Source organism: Meriones unguiculatus, chromosome 6 (genome assembly GCF_030254825.1).
Source record: "Meriones unguiculatus strain TT.TT164.6M chromosome 6, Bangor_MerUng_6.1, whole genome shotgun sequence".
Taxonomy (NCBI): Eukaryota; Metazoa; Chordata; class Mammalia; order Rodentia; family Muridae; genus Meriones; species Meriones unguiculatus.
This window is the reverse complement of record NC_083354.1, coordinates 57,952,180-57,971,720: the sequence shown is the minus strand read 5'-3', so window position 1 is coordinate 57,971,720 and position 19,541 is coordinate 57,952,180. Positions and strand designations below refer to the sequence as shown.

General features: G+C 39.1%; 1 long non-coding RNA gene across 2 annotated transcripts; it reads right to left on the bottom strand.

Annotated features, from left to right (window-relative positions):
• Positions 1 to 9,403: 9,403 nt before the first annotated feature.
• On the bottom strand, positions 9,404 to 17,280 carry LOC132654686 (uncharacterized). 2 transcript variants are annotated; one of them, XR_009592364.1, is made up of 3 exons: positions 16,859 to 17,280; positions 14,924 to 15,139; positions 9,404 to 9,995 (listed from the first exon to the last, which is right to left on the bottom strand). It is a non-coding gene; the product is annotated as an uncharacterized LOC132654686 (long non-coding RNA). The 2 variants fall into 2 exon arrangements; XR_009592365.1 differs by lacking the exon at positions 9,404 to 9,995 and adding an exon at positions 11,385 to 11,651.
• Positions 17,281 to 19,541: the final 2,261 nt, after the last annotated feature.

Below are 19,541 nucleotides of genomic sequence, written 5' to 3'. Positions count from 1 at the left end.
TTGAAAAAATAAATCACACAGACATCCCCCAACCAAAAGTTCTCTTTACCTCCATTAGTAAATGGATTCAAAACCCCAAAGTCCCAGAAAAGTTAAAGTACATATCCAAATAGGTAATAGGTCATCTGTCCTATCAAAAAGTCCTGTAAAGTAGATAAGAACTAGATAACCCTGGAAGGTGAGAGGAGAGAAAGACTCCATGCTAGTGGGATGCTGGGACTGCAGAGACCTCAGGCTCAAGCCTGAGGTTTATAAGCTTTCCCTGAAGACCTTCAAGGCAGATATTTTCTTAGAGCAATGCTGAAACTCACAGACATCTTGTTACCTGTGCACCTCTCTGCCACTCGCAGAGCCCCTGGACAGCTCCAGTAGCATCAGTAGGATAGCCATAGCCATAGAAGCTCCCGGAGTAATGCAAAGACAAATCAAGGAAATCAAGGCCAAACTGAAGAACACAGACTGGTTCCCTGGCAAGCATGGAGATCCCGCCGTGGCTACAGTCAGAGCTGGTTATCCAAAGGCCTGACAAGAGTGAACTCAGGAACTATTCCAGAAGCTATCATCTTTCACATTTTTTTCCCACACCCATCAAATTGTTCTGGGCCTTCGAAATTTCTGTTAATGTAGCTGGTAACACTCAGCAAACTAGGGTTATCTAATCATGTAATCACCCTTCACAGAGGAGTTGAAAAGAGGGACACCTCACATCTGATACATTCCAGGGATGCACCCTCCCTTTCAAAACCATTCAATTCCTGCTCTTCAACTGACAGAAGCATCTCCATTCTTGGCTTTGTAGTCCAACACTCCATTCAGTAACTCAGTTTTGTTCACCACTCCAGGAAATGTGACATCAAGTACTGACTGGCTTTATGCCACAGAACATTCTCCTTCATCGAACTCATCTTCCACTTAGATCTGGCTGCTGTCACGAGGAAGACCCAAAACTCATGGTAGATTTGGAGTATCACAACTTGATGAAGATGGCCTTACCAGTGTCTCTATGGTAACTCCCTCATGAAAATGAAAACTGGGTTGAGGGGGCAGTCTTGAGACATATTTTAAAGTTGCTTCCTGTTTCCTGACTGCCACAGCTTTGAAAACCAGATTCACACGGGGAAAGTCTTTAAACATTTCTTTTATAGCTACGATAACATGACATTTCACTCTATATTTAAGAGAAATATCTAGACTCAGCTACAAATTCTAGTTTGACCTGATTTCTAAGCATTGTTTTACACTGCCACAAGTGTTTTCTTCCATGACTCCTTCCTCTGTATGCACCAGATTTGCAATTAAGAAATTAATTTCCATTGATACAGAACTTTTGGTATGTGACATTTTCATTGAATGATCAAGCTTGGTTGTTAAAAAATAAAAATAAAAAATATTTCGAGGGCCTTATGCTCCAAATGCAGATATTTTAAGAGCAAAGTTGTCAAATATTAAACACAGATTGCAGAAATGTTAGCTGCATTAATGGGGCATCTCCCAGGAAGACCACAGTGCCCACTGGGTTGGTAAAGAGCACAGAGATAAACCATTCCAGAGATGGTTTTAGGGAACATCTGAATGATTTCAGTTGAGTAACCACATATATAGGGGAAGCCTATTGGTTATCATACTACCTCAGATTGGATAGTGAGTGCTCTTACCACCAGGAGCTCTGCAGAATCAGAGAAAAGGAGCCATAATGAATGTAGACAGGCCCGCTACAGGTTACTTCAGAATTCAGTGTTCTGACTTCTGGGAATCCTCAGGAGTATAGTGTTGTATGCTTCTTATTTAGAAGCATGCCAGGCAGGCTGACCACTAGGTCACATCGGCATTTTCTACTTTAATAGACCTTGGACCATTCAGCAAGTAGGAAAGCATTAGGTTAAAATGTTAAGTATTTTCTGTGCTTTTTGAAATATATAATACTTTTATACCCAGACTAATTTCTTTTGCTTTTCTTTTTTTGTTTGTTTTTGTTTTACTTTGTTTTGTTTTATTGTTTTCCGAGACAGGGTTTCTCTGTGTAGCCTTGGCTATTCTAGACTCACTTTGTACACCAGGCTGGCCGCAAAATCACGGAGATCCACCTGCCTCTGCCTCCCTGATTAATTTTTAGATGTGAGCTGAGATGCACCTAGCCACGCCTTAAGACTGCAGTATTTCTAAATAAATACAACATTGTGTTGTACTTTGAAATAAATTATTTTTCTTAAAAATAAACATTTAGTCCATCAGAACCATTACCAACAATAAAATGATACAAGTCAAATGTACGAAACATGTTATTGTTTTGTAATATAATGAAAGTACATTTTAATATGTTTAATTATATTGCATTATATATAATATATTTATTTCATTTAACATTGTTTAAATATAATTTAATTATTTTAGATTATATACACATAATATATATACCATATATAAACTGAATGTAAAGAATAAAGTATAATGGATAAAAACATGTAAGCAATAACTATAAAAAGTTATACTTGGCATATTCTGCAAATAAATTGCTACATGAGGAAGTAAAACACATTTCTGTTTGCAAAGTGATAAGCCTGTTATAATTCTATCCACATGACCTAACAACACAGGACTCACTGTGTGCATCTACTAATGCACAAACCCCTTTCACAAACGCGTCACATTTTCCCACCTGTCCAGACAGGCTTTGCCACTTAATTATGAAAGGCTTTCTGTTTCAAAGTTAGTTTCTCCTTTTCATTCAAACTACATTACCATCCTCATTCTCGTAAGCTTCTTGTGAAAACAACCGTGCTCTCATTCCCCTTTACTAGCCTGAGCTGACTCTGGGCAGGCTCTGACACAGGACTGTTGTTTTGTTTCTGTTTCTGCTTGTTTTTAATCTGTTCCCGTTGGACCTGGAACACTTTGTCTTACATATAGTTAATTTCAGTAAGGAATTTTTTTGGTTTGTTTTTTGTAATTTTTTTTTTAAATTAAGCAAGAATTTAGTGAAATCGTCTAAAATAATCTTCAGCACTTTAATAGCAGGTGTGTGAACAGTCTTTGTAAAAGAAGAAAAGAAGGCTTTCACTTAAGTAAAAGTTCCAGTGATGATTTCTGTCGATGACAAAGGGGTGGCTGTGATACTATGTGTGTCAAGGATCCTGTTTCCCGTAAGTGACAAATAATGCTACAGTTATAAATTCAAACTTTAGTATAGCACGGAATGTCGGGAGCTGTGACTCAGCGGCCTGCTTTGATATTTAAATCTCGGCGGAGAGATGGCTTTTGGAGGCCTTTTACTAATGGCAGAGGAGAACTTGCAAGTCCATCTCCTTTTGTTTGTGACAACAGGTGGGATAGCTTGTGAGGGTTACACCTCTTCCTCAGGCTCCTTGTGCAAATTAACCTATTGTTCTGAGATGTTTTACTGGCTAAAGTAACTCCTCAAATAATAAAGTGGTCAGAAGGCTGGAGGCAGAGGATGAGGCAGCACTTGAGACTTGCTGCCTGCTGCAGCAGTCTGCCTTTTGCTATGGCTGTCGAGTCTGGACCTTTTAAAAGTTTCCTGTGTGCTGTGTGTTTATTTTATTAATTTTAATCCTCACACCCAACTCAAGAACCGTTCGACTCTGCCCCGCTGGCCCCGGCAACGGAAGCTGAGGTCATCTAGAAAAGAATGACTAAGAGTATAGAGTCCACCTTCCCTGAGAAATCAGTAACAAGAGATAAGCATGTTCAGGAGGGCTGCTCTTTTTTTTTTTTTTTTTTTTTTTCCTTAGGGAAAAGGAATGAATCTGGGGAAAGGGGAGATGGAGGAGAAATGGAAAGAGTGGAGGAAGGGGAAACCATGGTTAGGATGTAATGTATGAGAACTGAAACAAGAAAGAAAAAGAATTAACAATCTATGTCACCACAAAGGAAATGTGACCTGTATTGAGTCACTCAGTGCCTCAGTGCATTGACCTTAACACTAAATGACACAATGGCTGTAAATTTCTCTTAGGACTTTCCTGAAGGTTAAGTAAACCACCAAAATAGTTCTGTGCTTAGAGTAATTCATGAAACACAATTAAAACTAAGAACATACAAGCTTCTACTTTTGTTTTTGGGTTTTTGGTGTGGTTTTTAATTTTTTTACTTTTTTGGTTTTGTTTGTTTGTTTGTTGTTTTGGTTTTGGTTTTTTGAGACAGGATTTCTCTGGGTAGCCTAGGCTGTCCTCGAACTAGCTCAGTAGACCAGGCTGGCCTTGAACTCACAGAGATCTACCTACCTACGCCTTCCAAATGCTGGGATTAAAGGAGTGCACCACCACCACTCAGCAGCTTCTACTTTCTTTATCCTTCCAAAGTGGGCAAACTGATAAAACAAAACAAAACAGAAGGATCATTTCTTCAGTAAGAAAAAGTTTGTGATAATTAGAATTCTCTTGCCTCCTAAGAATGAAGTAGTTTAACTTCCAGCTTAGAGGCCCTCAATGTGGAGTTTTCAGGGGACATATTCTAATCTCGGGAAGAAGTCAGGCTGTCATCTTCTAGGTGACAAGCAGAAAGCTGATGCTTGGAATGTGGTTGTCACCAAGGATGGCAGAGTGCCAGCAAGGTCCTGCTGAACATTCTGTCACTCTCTTGGGTAGGAACAGTCCTTACCTCCTTCCCACGTGGAAAGGTTGGGATGACTCATATCTGAGATCTGCATGCTGGGAGCTGGCCACGGGAAGTCTCAGGCTCTCTCAAACCCAGAGTTCATTCACTTCATAAAGTGCCTAAAACCTACCTCGTAGTAGAAAGGCAAAGGCAGGGAACAACCAGGCAGGAAATAATGAGGACAGCTATTGAAAGCATGAAATGTTTTAAACCTCTGCAACAGAAAAACAGCATGTATAGTAAACTAATGATGTTTTTTTTTTCCTTGCTTAGAAATAAATCTACCAGAGAAGCTTAGAGAAAACCGTGTGCCTCATTTTGTGTTGTGTACACTTATCTTAGAAGAAAAAATGTGGAGAATGTGCTGAAGAACACAGAAATACCAGCACTCTACACAGCGCTAAGAAAGTAAGCCCAAACAATTCTCTGGGAAGGGAAGGACTGTGTCACTAGTTATAAGCACATGGGAAAATGTCAAAGTACGGGATGTAGTGTCACATTCCATATTTAGCAAACGCCACAGGCTTTTAAACTAATTGTTAGTGTTGACACATAATATCCATAAATGTATACTGAGCTATGTGGCATACTTATATTGAATTAAAAGCAAACTACCCTGGATAACTGAACGTAATGCGCAAAAGGTAGGTTTCAGGTTTAGAGATGGAGGCTAATGGGAGGGGAGGGCATGGAGTAATGCCATGCTGAGCCCATCTTGGACCTCTCATGAAAACAAATATGGTAATAAGAAGAAAGATGGAAAAGAAGAAATTAAGAATTCATGAAAAACATAAGAAGAAAGGAAATTTCCTGAAAAATTAAAGCATTAATGTAATCTGTTCTGATTTTCTCCTTCCATATTTTTGATTTATCAACTCGAGGTAAGCTGCGTATATTGGAAATAATTACAGTGAAAATATGAACACATATTCTAAAAGTAAAATGTAAAGCCCGGAAGATAGAGAATGCAGATTGACAATCTGACCAGTGGTGGGACACACCTAAATCCTAGCACTCGGGAGTTTGAGTACAGCTTTGTCTACAGAGTGAGTTCCAGGACAGCCAAGGCTGTTACACAGAAAGTCCCTGTGTCAAAAACCAAGAGAGAGAACGAGGGGAGGAGGGGAGGGGAAGGAAGGGGAGGAGAGAGAAAGGGAGGAAACGGAAGGGGTGAGGTGGGGTGAGGCAGGGCATGGCGGGGCCAGGTGAGGCAAGAATGCAGATAGTTTTCTGAAGACTTCAAACTCTATTCAATCCAGTTAATTAGACATGGTTATCCTGAATTATAATTACACTTTTGGAGACTAAATAAAACTGGCTTATGGAAACTGCAGAAGTTTTGCTCTAGTCGCTGAGATGCTGGGACAATTTAACAGGTGAACAAGAGTTTCTAGAGCATAGGATAGAGGCTTTTAGGACCAGCCTAAGCAAACCCCTTAGTAAGATGGGTGATATGAAAAGATGTGGAGACAATCTGCCTTCACACATATGATGATGACGACAGAGGAAGTCTTACCAGCCTCTCCCTTCTGCTTATCATGTTTCTACACAATAAAATGAATTCAAATGAAATAAAGTTTGAAAAGAAAACTGAAGTCATAAGCTCTATGTTGCTTCATTAGAAACCATGGGACTAATTTAATATGTTGTTTGCTAAAGGAATAAAATCTTCTTTCACAACTTACTGTTTCTTCTGGCTGATTTGGTGTGTCGACTTGACACAAGCTAGAGTCATCAGAGAGGAAGGAGCCTCAATTGAGGAAATGTCTCTGTGAGATCCAGCCATAAGACATTTTCTCAATTAGTGATCAATGTGGGGGGACCCAGCCTATTATGGGTGGGACCATCTCTGGGGCGGTGGTTCTGGATTCTATAAGAACACGGGCTGAGCAAGCCACATGCAGTAAGCCAGTCAGCAGTACCTTTTTTTCAAGGCCTCTGAATCAGTTCTTGCCTCCAGGTTCCAGCCCTGCTTGAGTTCCTGTCCTGACATCCCCCAATGATCTGAAATGTAAGCCAAAAAAACCCTTTCCTCCCCAACTTGCTTTTTTTGGTCATGGTGTTTCATCATACAATAGAAACTCTAAGACATCGCTTGAGAATGTGTTATGCCAGGTTCACGGGACCCTCAGAGACCACCAGGAGATGACTCGATGCAATTGCAAGAGAGCTTTATTATGAGAGCGATCGAACTCCGGACCCAAGTCTCATTGGCACAGCAGTAGAGAAGTAGGACCCCGAGCTCTGGGTGAACAGGATTTTTAAAGGGAAAGTCTGTGAGCGGAGGGTTTCCATGGCAGCAAGCAGGGGGGCACAAGCCTTGGCGTTACAGAATTGGGTGAAGTTTAGCAGGGCGGGGTGACCTTTTCTGAGGCACATAATCACAATGGCTAAGGCATATAATCACAATGGCTATTTTTCTAAACCACATGTGAAACATTGGGGAGAATTTTCCCACCCAATTCTCAACCAATTCCCATTGATTATTGCCAGGGAGTTTGTCTCTATTTTCTATGAAGCATTTCTTCTGTTATACTTTCTGGAGGCTGTTGCTAGGAGAGTTAACTTTGTTTTCTGCCAGTGTACATTCTGTGATATTTCCTGGTGCCTGAATTCAGTTCCCAGTCAAGATCTTTATTTCAAAATGGAGTTATATTCAGGCTATCTTATGCTCTTCAAATGTTATTTATGAAGAGTGTGTTTTGATCAAATCCACGTCCCACTCTAATCCCTCCAACTTTCCCCATAAATCCTCCATCACTTTCTTCTCCCAATTTTCTGTATTCCTTCTTCCAGCCACTGAGTTCACTTAGTCGGGAATGTCATCAAACAACCAGGGACTGCAGCCCTGAAGAAAATTAACCCTCCCTTCTCCAGCAGCCACAAACCACAGTAACTCCTCAGTTAGAGGTATGACATGTCTCATCCCCCAACCTTGCTGGATTTTTGCCTGACTGGATCTTGTACAGGCCTTATGTGTTCAGTCAAAGCCATTTTGGGTTCATGTGTGCGATGGTCCTTTCATACCCAGAAAACACTTATTCACAGCTGTTATCCACTATTTCTTGCCTTTACAAACTTTCTGCCCCATCTTCTCTGATGATCTTTAAAGCTTAGTAAATGGGGGTGTGATACAAATGGCCCATTTAGACTAAGTAATCCAGTTTCTTCATACTGACTAATTATGAATCTCTGTGTTAAGTGTCATCTACTTCAAAACTAAGCTTCTCTGATGAGGGTTGAGGTAAGCACCAATCGACAAGTGTAGAGTTAAGTATTTAGGGAATGGTTTAATCTATGTACATTTAGCCAAGTAATAATAGTTGGTTCTCCTTTGGGGCTAAGAATCTACTCAGCCATGGGTTCATAGGCCAATTAACAACACCAACCATGGTTCTGTTTTGTGAACAGACTTTAAAATTCAATCAGAAAGTGGTGGCTTACTCTGTACCATTCCTGCCACTACTGAATCAGGCTGGCTGTTATTGTGGCTCACAGGGGTCATGGCTGAGTGAGAATGTTGATGACTTCCTATCAAGAGAAAAAGAGTATTTTATCCCGAGACAACAACAAACAGTTTTAAAGTTCAATGACAACATAGCCCATTTAAAAATCGCCACAAACAATCAAAGCGGTGGACACCTTTAACCCCAGCACTCGGGAGGCAGAGGCAGGCAGATTGCTGTGAGTTCGAGGCCAGCCTGGTCTACAAAGTGAGTCCAGGACAGCCAAGGCTACATAGAGAAACCCTTTCTCGAAAACCGAAAGAAAGAAAGAAAGAAAGAAAGAAAGAAAGAAAGAAAGAAAGAAGGAAAGAAAGTAAAATGTTACCACAAAACTATAAACTGAAAAACAATATAGTTTTTAAATGCACAAGCAGTAAGCTTTAAAAACATAAAACCATAAAGAAGGTCATTTAAAAAGGTGTGGCTATGTGTAGACTGTATTAAGTATCTTGAACTTTGTATTATAATTATGCTTGTATTATCTAGTTATAATAGTTATCTTGATGAATACATGGGATAGATATAACTGTAAAACGAAGAGTGAGGGAGCAGAGAGAAGGCTTAGGGATGGAGAATATAGAACAATATTACAGAAGACCCCAGTTCAGTCTTCAGCGTCCCTGTCAGGTGGCTCACAATCACCAGTAACTCCAGCCCCAGGGAACCTGACACAACTATACACATATGTAGATCTCCCACAGGCATAGGCACATATACATAGTTAAAAATAAAATAAACCCTTTGAAAATAAAAGTAAAATAGAACTTCAGAGTAAGTACTATAAAGCCAAACAATTAAAATACAGAAGTATTGGACTGACATATTGTGCTTAAGGAATAAAGTTAAATATGAGGCAAATTACACAGCTCATACATATATAAGGAGATTTCACTTTTGTGTTGTCAGCTTAAATCAATGAAGATAATTAAGTAGCATTACTATAATTAGACAATAAGTGAACAAAGAAAGAAGCAGCCAGAATCCTCCTGAATGTACAAATTAAATATTGCACAAAATGGAAAATGGACTGCAATGAACACAGTTTAAAAAACAAAAAGGATATATATATATATATATATATATATATATATATATATATATATAATGTATTATATTATATATATGGAAGCTAACAATGAAAGACAGAAAGGATATATATTATATAACCTATAATAAAATATATACATAATATAATAAATTAAATAAAAATTATATATATAAAATTTTATTTTATATATAATATACATGAAAGCTACCAATGAAAAACTTGGAAAACGCCAGCTATCAAACAACAGCCCAAAAGTTTAGACCAATTTTCACATTTGTAGGATGATAAAGTCTTAAAATAAAATTTTAAAGTATCAAAAAATTACTAGTGCCTTTAAAAAATATTTTCAGTCAGTCATAAAATCCTTCAAGTGATCGAAATAAGTGAATAATTGGCCATCCAGGATGTTGAATTTCAGTGGAAGTCACAGTCATCAATAATGATAGTGGATTTTACCTTCTCAGCAAGGAGGCTATTTTAGCTGTGATACCAATGACTGCAGATGTGCAGTTGAGAGGGAGGAACACAGATGGTTTCCGTAACGACCCCTACCTCTCCATCCCAGCCAAAGAAAAATCAAAAGCCTAGACAGGAAGCTACCATAGGGAACTATTAAGAAGTGTGATGAGGATGATGAAGAGGGGCTCTCCACAGCTGACGGCTTCTGGCAGAGGCGCAGGAGAGGAAGGACTCTATTCTGTTTAAGGGGCAGGCCACTGAGAGCTTGCCTCTTCTTCCTCCTCCTTCATTTTTTTTTTCTTTTTCACTTCTTTTTGGGAGAAGGGTGGGGGTCAGGTCACAGTGGGGCAGGACTGGAGCTAGAAGGGCTGCGAAGAGATTGTGATGGGGAGCATTATGTGAAAGTTCCAGAGACTCTCTAAAAGGTTTATGTGGGAGGAAAAAAAAGAATTTCACCTCCTCAAGGAGAATTAAAGGCATACTAAAATGGTTTGTTGGCTTTCAACTTAGCAATACAAGCTTTATCTGCTTATTCAAGTGCCTTAGCTGTCTGATTTTCATAGTGTATATCACTGTGAAAAGCTCAGCAGTTATAAACATTTAAAGTTCAACCGTGTTTAAAGCAATATCAGTCCTCTAAAAGTAGTTTAGAAAGCTCTGGTATTAAAAAGAAATAAGCAAAAAGATAATCTTTCCTGAAGTTTTTGTAAGTTAGTAAGAATTGAAAATGGGAATGTATGTGTGTGTATTGGTGGTGGTGGTGGTGGGGGTTTGTGTGTGATGTGTGTGAAATCATCATAGAACAAAAGATTTAGAAAGCTGTGGGTCCCTGCCACTAGCCCAGGCTCTGCTCAACAGTCTCTGCCTGCCTTGAGTTGCAGTACAGGGCATTCCCAGAGCCTCTAACAACCTGCATCCACCCACACATCACACAATTCTTGATACAACAGAAGAGCCATAATCAGTGTTTGGTTAGTGAAAGTCAATCTTAACTTCCTCAGAACAACATATGCCCGTGTTCTCTTTTATCTTTATCTCAGTGAGTGTAAATAAAAATACCTCACACGTACATTTGATCTGAATGACTCACTAGTGAGCATTATGATTAAAATTGTTGGGTGATTCAGAATACCAGGAAGTTAATACTGCCTTTGGGATTCGATGTGGATACACGCCCTGGGAGTTACAAAGATAGCTGGTTATGTACAGGTAACACAGAAGAGCAATTTGAAAATTTTATGGATTCCATTAAAAACAACAACAACAGCCACATATGGACTAGGCACGTAGCACAATCAGTAGTTGTTTCATGGTACGCATTAGGCCTCGGGTTTGAGCCCCAGTGCCGCAAAAACAAACTCAGGGCTGTAATCCCAGCACTGGGACGTGCAGGCAGAAGGATTAGAGAAATTTAAAGTTTGGCTATGTAGGGAGTTTGAGGCCATTCTAGTTCTAAAATCTTACAGAAAAACAATGCCAAAAACACCCAAACAAACACAAATAAAGCCAAATTTGCTGATTTTTCCTGTGGCTACAATTAAAAGATCTAAAAGTGGAACGATAAAAGAACAAAAAACAAAATAAACAACTAAACCAACCAAACAAACAACATTTGGCTCACTTAAAGGTAACATATCTTGTAGTACATGATTTCTAAATAATATCTATTACATGAAAAAATATAAAGGTCATTGTTATGATCTAAATCAGACACTGTGCAACAGTCTGTGGTTACAAAGAGGTTTATTATGGGAAAGGTGAAACTGAGGCAGTGGAAGAGCTTAGAAGAGAGAGAATACAGTGGGGAGGGAGACAGACTGAGAATCAGAGGGACAAACAGAGGAAGAGGCAAAGAGAAGAGGAGGAGAGAGAGAGAGAGAGAGAGAGGGAGGGAGAAGGGATGGCAGGATGGCGGGCAGATTATATACTGAGCACCTGGTGCAGGTGATGACATAGATCACAGGTGGTGACATCAGACCTTGCCGGAATCCTAGCAGTCCCTAAGGGCAGGTCAGTTGAATTGCCTGCAGGACAACATAACAGGCATGAAGTTGGGTGGGGGAGAGGAGTAGATCTGGGATGAGTGAGATATTAATATGATCAAAATATATCATCTGCATGTACAAAATTATAAATAAAGAAATAGATAACATTTTAAAAGTAAATTAGAAAGAAAGGAAGAAAGAAGAAACAAAGGAAGGAAGGACAGAAGGAAGGAGAAACAAATAAGGAAGGAAGGAAGGAAGAAGGAAAGAAGGAAAGAAGGAAGGAAGGAAGGAAGGAAGGAAGGAAGGAAGGAAGGAAGGAAGGAAGGAAAGAAGGAAGGAAGGAAGGAAAGAAGGAAGGAAGGAAGGAAAGAAGGAAGGAAGGAAGGAAGGAAGGAAGGAAGGAAGGAAGGAAGGAAGGAAAGAGAAACAAGAAAAGGAAGGAAGGAAGTCTCAGTCACCCACTGCCTACCCCTGTGCCTAGCCTAACATCCTATAACTCTCAAAACTTTAAACTGTATTCTTAGTAGACCCATACCTTTACTCAAACAAAAGCTAAGAATGTCATCTTAAGCTAGGAGAACCTTCCCCCACTCTTCTGGAACCTCCTAAGCTGTGGTATCTAGCAACACATTTGCTGGACACTTAGTTTTTTAACATTCTTTGTTTTGTCTAATAAAATCTCCTGCAAGCACATTCACAGTGGACCGCTGTATTTGGGGAAACCTAATCTGTTTACCCGGGCCCTGGCTACTCTGCTTTTGTCTCCAGAACAAACTATCTCTACTTCATTTGAGGTGAGGACTGTGTGTTTTTCTCACAAAAGCATGTGGGAACTCAAGTCAATGGAATTAACTTTTCATAACTGGATGTGTTTATGCTAGCAGAGCAGAAAGCAAGATATTATCGCTGTAAGAGCACTGGCCCCGAGAGTAATAAACAACTTCAACTCCTTCAGCTGTGGTCACATCTTCAACTCTGCCCTAATATCAGAACAAAATGTAACCTAAAGCACGTAGAATTGCTTTCGTTTGTTGCTTGCTTTCGTTCCTTGCTTGCCACGAACATTCGGAGCAAAGAATTTCTCATAAATACTGCCTAGGAAATCTAACAAAAAGTATACAACCAAAGACCAAATATCTGTTTAGACATTATACATATTTTAAGGTAATACAGACACATTTTGTTTTCATATCTTCACCATTGCCTTCTTTCCCAGCATTATCCTCTGGAGTATCTCTGTCCACACAGCAGTGTGGCAAAATAAGAAAGTTCCTAATTATGACATATCAGTGACCTGTAGCATCTGGGTTTCCATTGTTGTTGAGAAAATATTCACATTTAAAGTTTTAAGTGTTTACATCTAACAGATTCTTTATGTGAAACTAACCTGATTCTTGAGCCCAATTGTAAAATTGTAAAATGGTCAAATTAAAATGTGGAGTGGAAGAAGTGATGGAAGCAGTGCTCAGGGCTGTCCAAAGAGAACATCTGCTGAGGATCTGATGTTATCAAGGCTCTGAAGTACACAGAGGCTTGAGCAATGTCCACAAAACACGCCTTAAAAGCTTTCAGATTAAACTATTGAAGCTAATGATCTCACGTTGGCCTATCTCTAATAGTGCTTTAAAAATTTTAGAAGTATATAAAAATATACTCTCTTTTATTTAATAAAGTAGCATCACCTTATAATATTTTAAATACTTTTCGCTAAAAACAAAACAAATAAAAACAAGATTTGGGCTACGGATGTAGCTCAGTGGAAGAGAGCCTGCCTTGCATTCACAGATACATGCAGGAGAATGCAAGCTGGAGAAAAATGCTAAGCCCTGGAAATTTTCAACATTCAAATAATGTCCCAAATATATATATATCCCAGCACTCTCCCGCCCTGAGTGCTAGATTCAAAGACGTGTGCCACCAGGTCCACTCCCAATTTTTTTTTTTTTTACAAAAATTTTACTCCAATACAAAAATGTCTAAATTTTGGTTTTAGAATTAAAAACACAGATAACCCATGTATCATTCAATATAAAATGGGATTGGATACTACTAAATTACGAATATGAATCTGTTGGGTTTGGAGTGGAAGCCGAGAAAACTCACTTCAGAGAAAGAAGCTTAAGATGCTAGTTCAGGATCTGAACCATGTCCCCAAAGGGAGATTGCACGACATTTTTAAAGGCTACGAACACAAAGCGAGAGGGAGCAGGGTGGGCTGTTGCGTTGATCAGTCATACTTTGATACAAGGGGTTGAGCAAGGAAGTTAACTGTGTGACTGGGTCTTTCCAGACCACTGGAAACTCCGTTATGAACTGTTTTGATCCTGCATCAAGACGGAACTTGTTTCTGAGATGGCTAGACATAGAAAATTATCTTCCAACATATCTTATATTTAAAGCTAATCTTAAGCACACATTTGTTTTTTTATCTAATAGAGGAATAAGTTATTGATTGCCAGAAATGTGGAAGTGCTAAACTATACTGACTAACTATTTTGTTGAGGTGACAATACTCTCTTCTAACAAGTGAGTAGCAAGGCTTCAATGAGTTTTTTTCCCTCTAGTTAAAGAAAAAAAAAAAAGAATTGAATTGGAGCATTACATAGGAGGACATGTCTTAACTTTGCTAGCTATACTAGGGATCTTGACCTGGCTAGATGCTCAGGCATGCTTTTCTGCTCAGTAGTTAATATTTCTAGAGACAAAAGTAGATTATCTCCAGGATATTCTAGTTTGATGTAGACTCTTCCAATCTGAAATCAGACAGGAGCCTCCTTTCCAGATTTCTCTGTGATTTGATTATGTCTGAATACTGGTGCTGTTTATTATACCTGACAGATATGGGGCTCTTAACCTTCCTAGAGGTTGTCCTTAAAAGGCATGAATTTCTTTGCTTGGAATTTCTAAGATGGAAGAGCGTTCCCTAGCTAAATTCTGTTGTGTTCAAGCCAAGGACACTGGAGGTGCTGAGGAGTCATTTAACTGGGCTGCCTAGTTCCAAGTCTAAAAAGTTTTAAGAAATAGACAGCACTTAGTGCATCTCAGTTCACCCTACATTGGTTTACTGAACTGTATAACTAAAGAGGTAGAATTGGACCAGCATAGGATTTAAAGATCCGAGCATTGGTTGCTCTTCCAAAGGTACTGAGTTCAATTCCCAGTCACCACTTGGTGGCTACAACGATCTATAATGAGATCTGGTGCTCTCTTCTGGAGTGCAGGTATACACGCAAGCAGAACATTGTATACATAATAAATAAATAAATAAATCTTAAAAAAATGTTTAAAACATTAGAGATCTTCCTTACCAACATGGAGATGCATGAATGTTGGCCTGGACAGAACACACACGCAGGGAAAGACAAAGCCACTGTCCTGGTTACTTGTGGTTTCTTTCCATCCAGGTTCTCAGTCTTTTGGACTAACCCGTTGGTTCTCCTGGGGCCTCCAGACAACAGTGAGCAAAGGATGAAACTTCTCAGTCTCCATAATCACAGGTAACAATCACTTACATTGGATCTGTCCTGTAGAAATGCATACATGTATCCTAGTGAGTATAATTTTCTGGAGAATCCTGACACATATATCTAAATATTCGATTCTGCAGCTGGGAGATCACAAATTGCCCATAGGACTTTAACAAGTCTAAAAATTGGGCACAAGAGAGATGACTAAGAGATTAAGTCCATGTACTGCAAATTGCAGATGGCCCAGGCTTGGCTCACTGTGCCCACATCAGGCAGCTCACCATCACCTTTAATAAACATAAGCATACTTTAACAATTAATAAATATTTTATAAATGTTTAGTTCAATGCCATATTAAAGCGCTCCTCTGTTGCAGGATATTTGATCCCATTGTGAACCCCAAAACTGTGAACTGTAAAACCCTGTTTTTTTGGTGTGGTTCAACCTTAACACACACCTTTAATCCAAGAACATCCTGTTTATTGTAAACTGGTGATTATGGTGTGGCTCAGCCAGCCCTAGCACACAACTTTAATCCAAGAGCTTTCTGTACACAGGATTTAATAAAGTTAACACTAGGTCAAGAGGCAGCGCAAGACACCAGCTGACACGGATTGAAGAGTAGGAGGGATTTTGAGTTGAGATTTATTTAAGACAGTATGGAGAAGGAAAAAGCTCTGGCTTTAGCTTAGGCTTCAGCTCCTTGGATCCCTGGCATTTTGGGCTTTGACCTAGCAAACCTTTGTCTTACTACTGGGCTGTCAGCTAAGCTAGTGAAATTTGGGGGTTTTTGCATTCAGAATGAGCTGAGAAAGAAGGTCATCTAGATGCTTTCTCTGCCTCTCTGAGCTAGCAAGTTTTCACCCCAGCATCTGGCTCCTGAGTCTTTATTGGTAAAATAGAGCGGTTGGGATTTTCCTTCTTTTAAACAACACTCCTCTTTTAAGGAGTTTTGCTATATAATTCTGGTTAATGGCCTGAAAATAGTTATCATTGCTTTTAAGTAAACAACAGTATTTATATTTTCTGAATTGTTTATAGTTAGACATTTTTCTCTAAACAACTGAGACAGACTATATCTTAGCATTCCAGTAAAATTGTGTGTAGCCTTTTCACTTTTAGAATCTCTGGCAGCTATTAAACATAAGTATAATTTTGAGAAAATCTGTTCAAAAAAAAATCTTGTTCATTTTCAGAATTTTTTGCTTTCCTCCAAACCTAATGTTAATTATATTTCAGGTAGCCATTTGGCTGTTTTTCTATCTTAAATAAGTAGGAAACTTTAGGCCTTAGATTCATTGTGTTTGATTTTGTGATTTGCATTGCGAGTGAATGTCAATGGGCACAAGCAAAGTAAAACACTAAAACAGTTAAACTCTCCGGTGGTGTGTGATAAAATCACAACAGGCTCCGGTTGGCAAAAAAATGCAACTCCTGTCTCCACCAGAGCAACCAGATAAAGCAACACGCCTCTCCCACCACCTCTGAGGACTAGGAGGAGTGTTTTGCCTGAAGGAAAAAAGAAAAAAAGAGCACTGAGGCCTTGAGGTAGAAACTACGCGGTGAGGTTCTATCCTCTTTGCACTTGTGATGTCCAGTCACAAGGGTTTGGTCACGACATAGGATTATACCGAATGATTTCTTATTGTTCCTTTTTCTTCTACGCAATTGGAGAGGAAGAGTGCAAAATAAACTAGACATTGTGGTTCACGCTGAGCTTTGTGCGGGCCTCTTTCATTGTTTCTAGGTGTAGCTTATGTAACTAGGTACTATTACCTTAGGAGAAAAGCGGGTCCACCTCAGATCAACCACATTCTTTTTGTTTCCCTCCAGCTTACAAATCGTCGTCATCATCATCATCATGTGGATCACTTCCTCATGAAGAGTCTCAGCTTTTCTACTTTCCGCATCCCTTTGTCCACACCTCCCCTCTTACAGGAAGAAGTAAAAGATCCATGATTTTTAAACATGAGTGTGTGCCATATTCCAATTCTTGACCCATCTCCCCACTGCTGTAACATCTTAGAGTGTTGATTAGTCTGTGAGTTCGGCTGGTCTTGAAATCAGAGAACTGTCTCTGCCTGCCAAGCTCTGGGATTAAGCACCACCCTGCCCAATACCTGACTCTGTAACATTTTAGAGTGCTGATTAGTCTATTAGGCAGGCTCAATTCTGTGTCACGTGCTGGTTCCTCACTCCAAAAAAAAAAAAAAAAAAAAGGCTAGTAGTATCTTAAGAACAAAGTTGTCCTCACTTTGACATCCTGAAAGATTACAAATTTCATCAATCTAGGTCTACCCAAAATCTCTTTTGTAATGTCTTCTGAATTTGAGCATGGTTCATTGTTTAAGTTAGAACCAGACCTGTGACAATTCTTTTTCCCTCTCAGAAGTTATTTAGTTACCAAGAATGGCTTATTCCTTTTATTCAGTGTATACTAATTTTACAAGATGAATTGTCATTGTGACATTTTCATATATGCACGTACTGTGTCTGGATTGTATTCACGTTTGCCAGCTCCTCTTTTTTCAAATTTACTAAGTATCATCTCAGTATCTCAGTTTAGTATTGCACTCTTTTGGTCTTGAAATATCAATAAAATAATCTCCTTTGCTTGTTTCTCTATTCCTACAAATCGCTCTTCACCTAAACTAGTCTTTATAAACTAGAACCTAATAGTGTCTCTCTTGTTCTTAAAGTTACATCACACCTTCTAACACCTTCTACAATAAACTGGAATGTCTCCTTTCCAAGCCCTTAGACATAATAGCCCCCTTTCAACTTCTGTGAGTTAGGTTAGATGATGCTAGTAGCTGTAACATATTTTCCCCACACACATGGGTATCAAGGTGGGCTCTTTCTGACTGATGAGCAGCTCTTAGCACTGAATAGAAGAGAATATGAGCAAGTATTTCAGAATGGAGAGATCCTTCTGCTTTGCCAAAACATGAGAGGTCTTACCATCTGCAAAAGGATAATGAAAGAACAATGGGACCATGAAGGTACATCTAGTTTTCAGATTGCTGGCTTGAAGGTAACAAATTAGTTTCTGTTTTCTTAGATGACACTATTTCAGTCACATCTGGAAACAAAGAAATATATCTCTATGCAAACAGTCACTGCTCAGTAACAATTACATTCCAGTAGAGGAAGGAAATCAAGTTTTAAACTCTGTTGCAAACTGAGGAATCTCTGTTGATTCTGTCCATACCTTCTGCTGACACTATGCATATTTGTGTTCTTGAAATACACCAGTGCCTGTCTTTGCATTAGTTCTGCCTTCTGCTCTGCTCATGGCAACTTCCTCCTTTTTCCTTTAAAATTTACTTGAACTATTTATTATAGAAAGTTATCATTACTCTTCTTTCTTAAAAAAAAACTTTTGTGTAATCTACATGATTTTGTTGTAATAACTGTTTGGATAATCTTGATATACTTCTATACATTATTATTTTTAAATGTCAAATTTCTATTTTGCAATGGGACCTGAGAAGCACTGGACTAAAGTATCCGGCTTATTTGGAAAAAGAAATTTTTACAAGCTTCAGGAAATAGTTCTGTTAAGTAAAAAAACTTAAGATTTATAAATACATATGCTTAAATACTTGATTGCTCATTTATTCAATTTTGTTTTAATTTTAGTGGAAATTCCCAGATGTTAGTACTTCTCCCCACCCCCAGGAAAGTTAGTCCTTTCTCTTTCCAGGAAGATTACACCCTGCATTTCCAAGCTTTTCTTGAAACTGATGACCCTTTAACCTACTTCAGACTGTGTAATATGAACAGAAGTGATATGTGGTATCAATTCATTGCAGGGCTCCCAAAACCTCTATATGTGGATAAGCTCTTTCTCTTTCTTTGCGATGGATCCTATGTTAAAGCCTCAAATAACCTGTAGTGCTATATAGTAAAGATTATAGAGCCTGGGCTTAGAATACTGCTAGGAAGCAGAATTCCTCCTCCATCACCCCTGCCCCCACGCACACACACACCACCACCAGCACCAGTGCCAGCACCAGCACCAGCAGCACCCAGGAACATCTCCATTCAGTAGCTACCTATTTAATATTATATTGTATTATTATCTTCATTATGCTACTAAAGTTTGGAAGGTGTTATTACCCAAATATTACCAAAAATAATTTGACCTCCTTACTAATAAGGAATTAGTGCTAGCGATAAGACGTTTAAATCATTTGCTAAGGTTAGTTTTTCTAAATTGAAAACGTAGGCGCAGCTGAGGTAGCAAGCCATCAGGAGGGGAAACAAACACAAAGTAACTACCCTGCAGCTGCTTCCCAGGAAGCCCTGTGTCACTTATTCCCCTATGACCAGGACAGTCTTGGAGCTCCTGGCAACAGCAGTCAGCCTAGGAAACAGAACAGAGGTGAAAACAGTACGAAGACTCTTTCTTAGGCTGCATTTGTTTTCAGCTCTACAAACTTCTACCTATAAATAA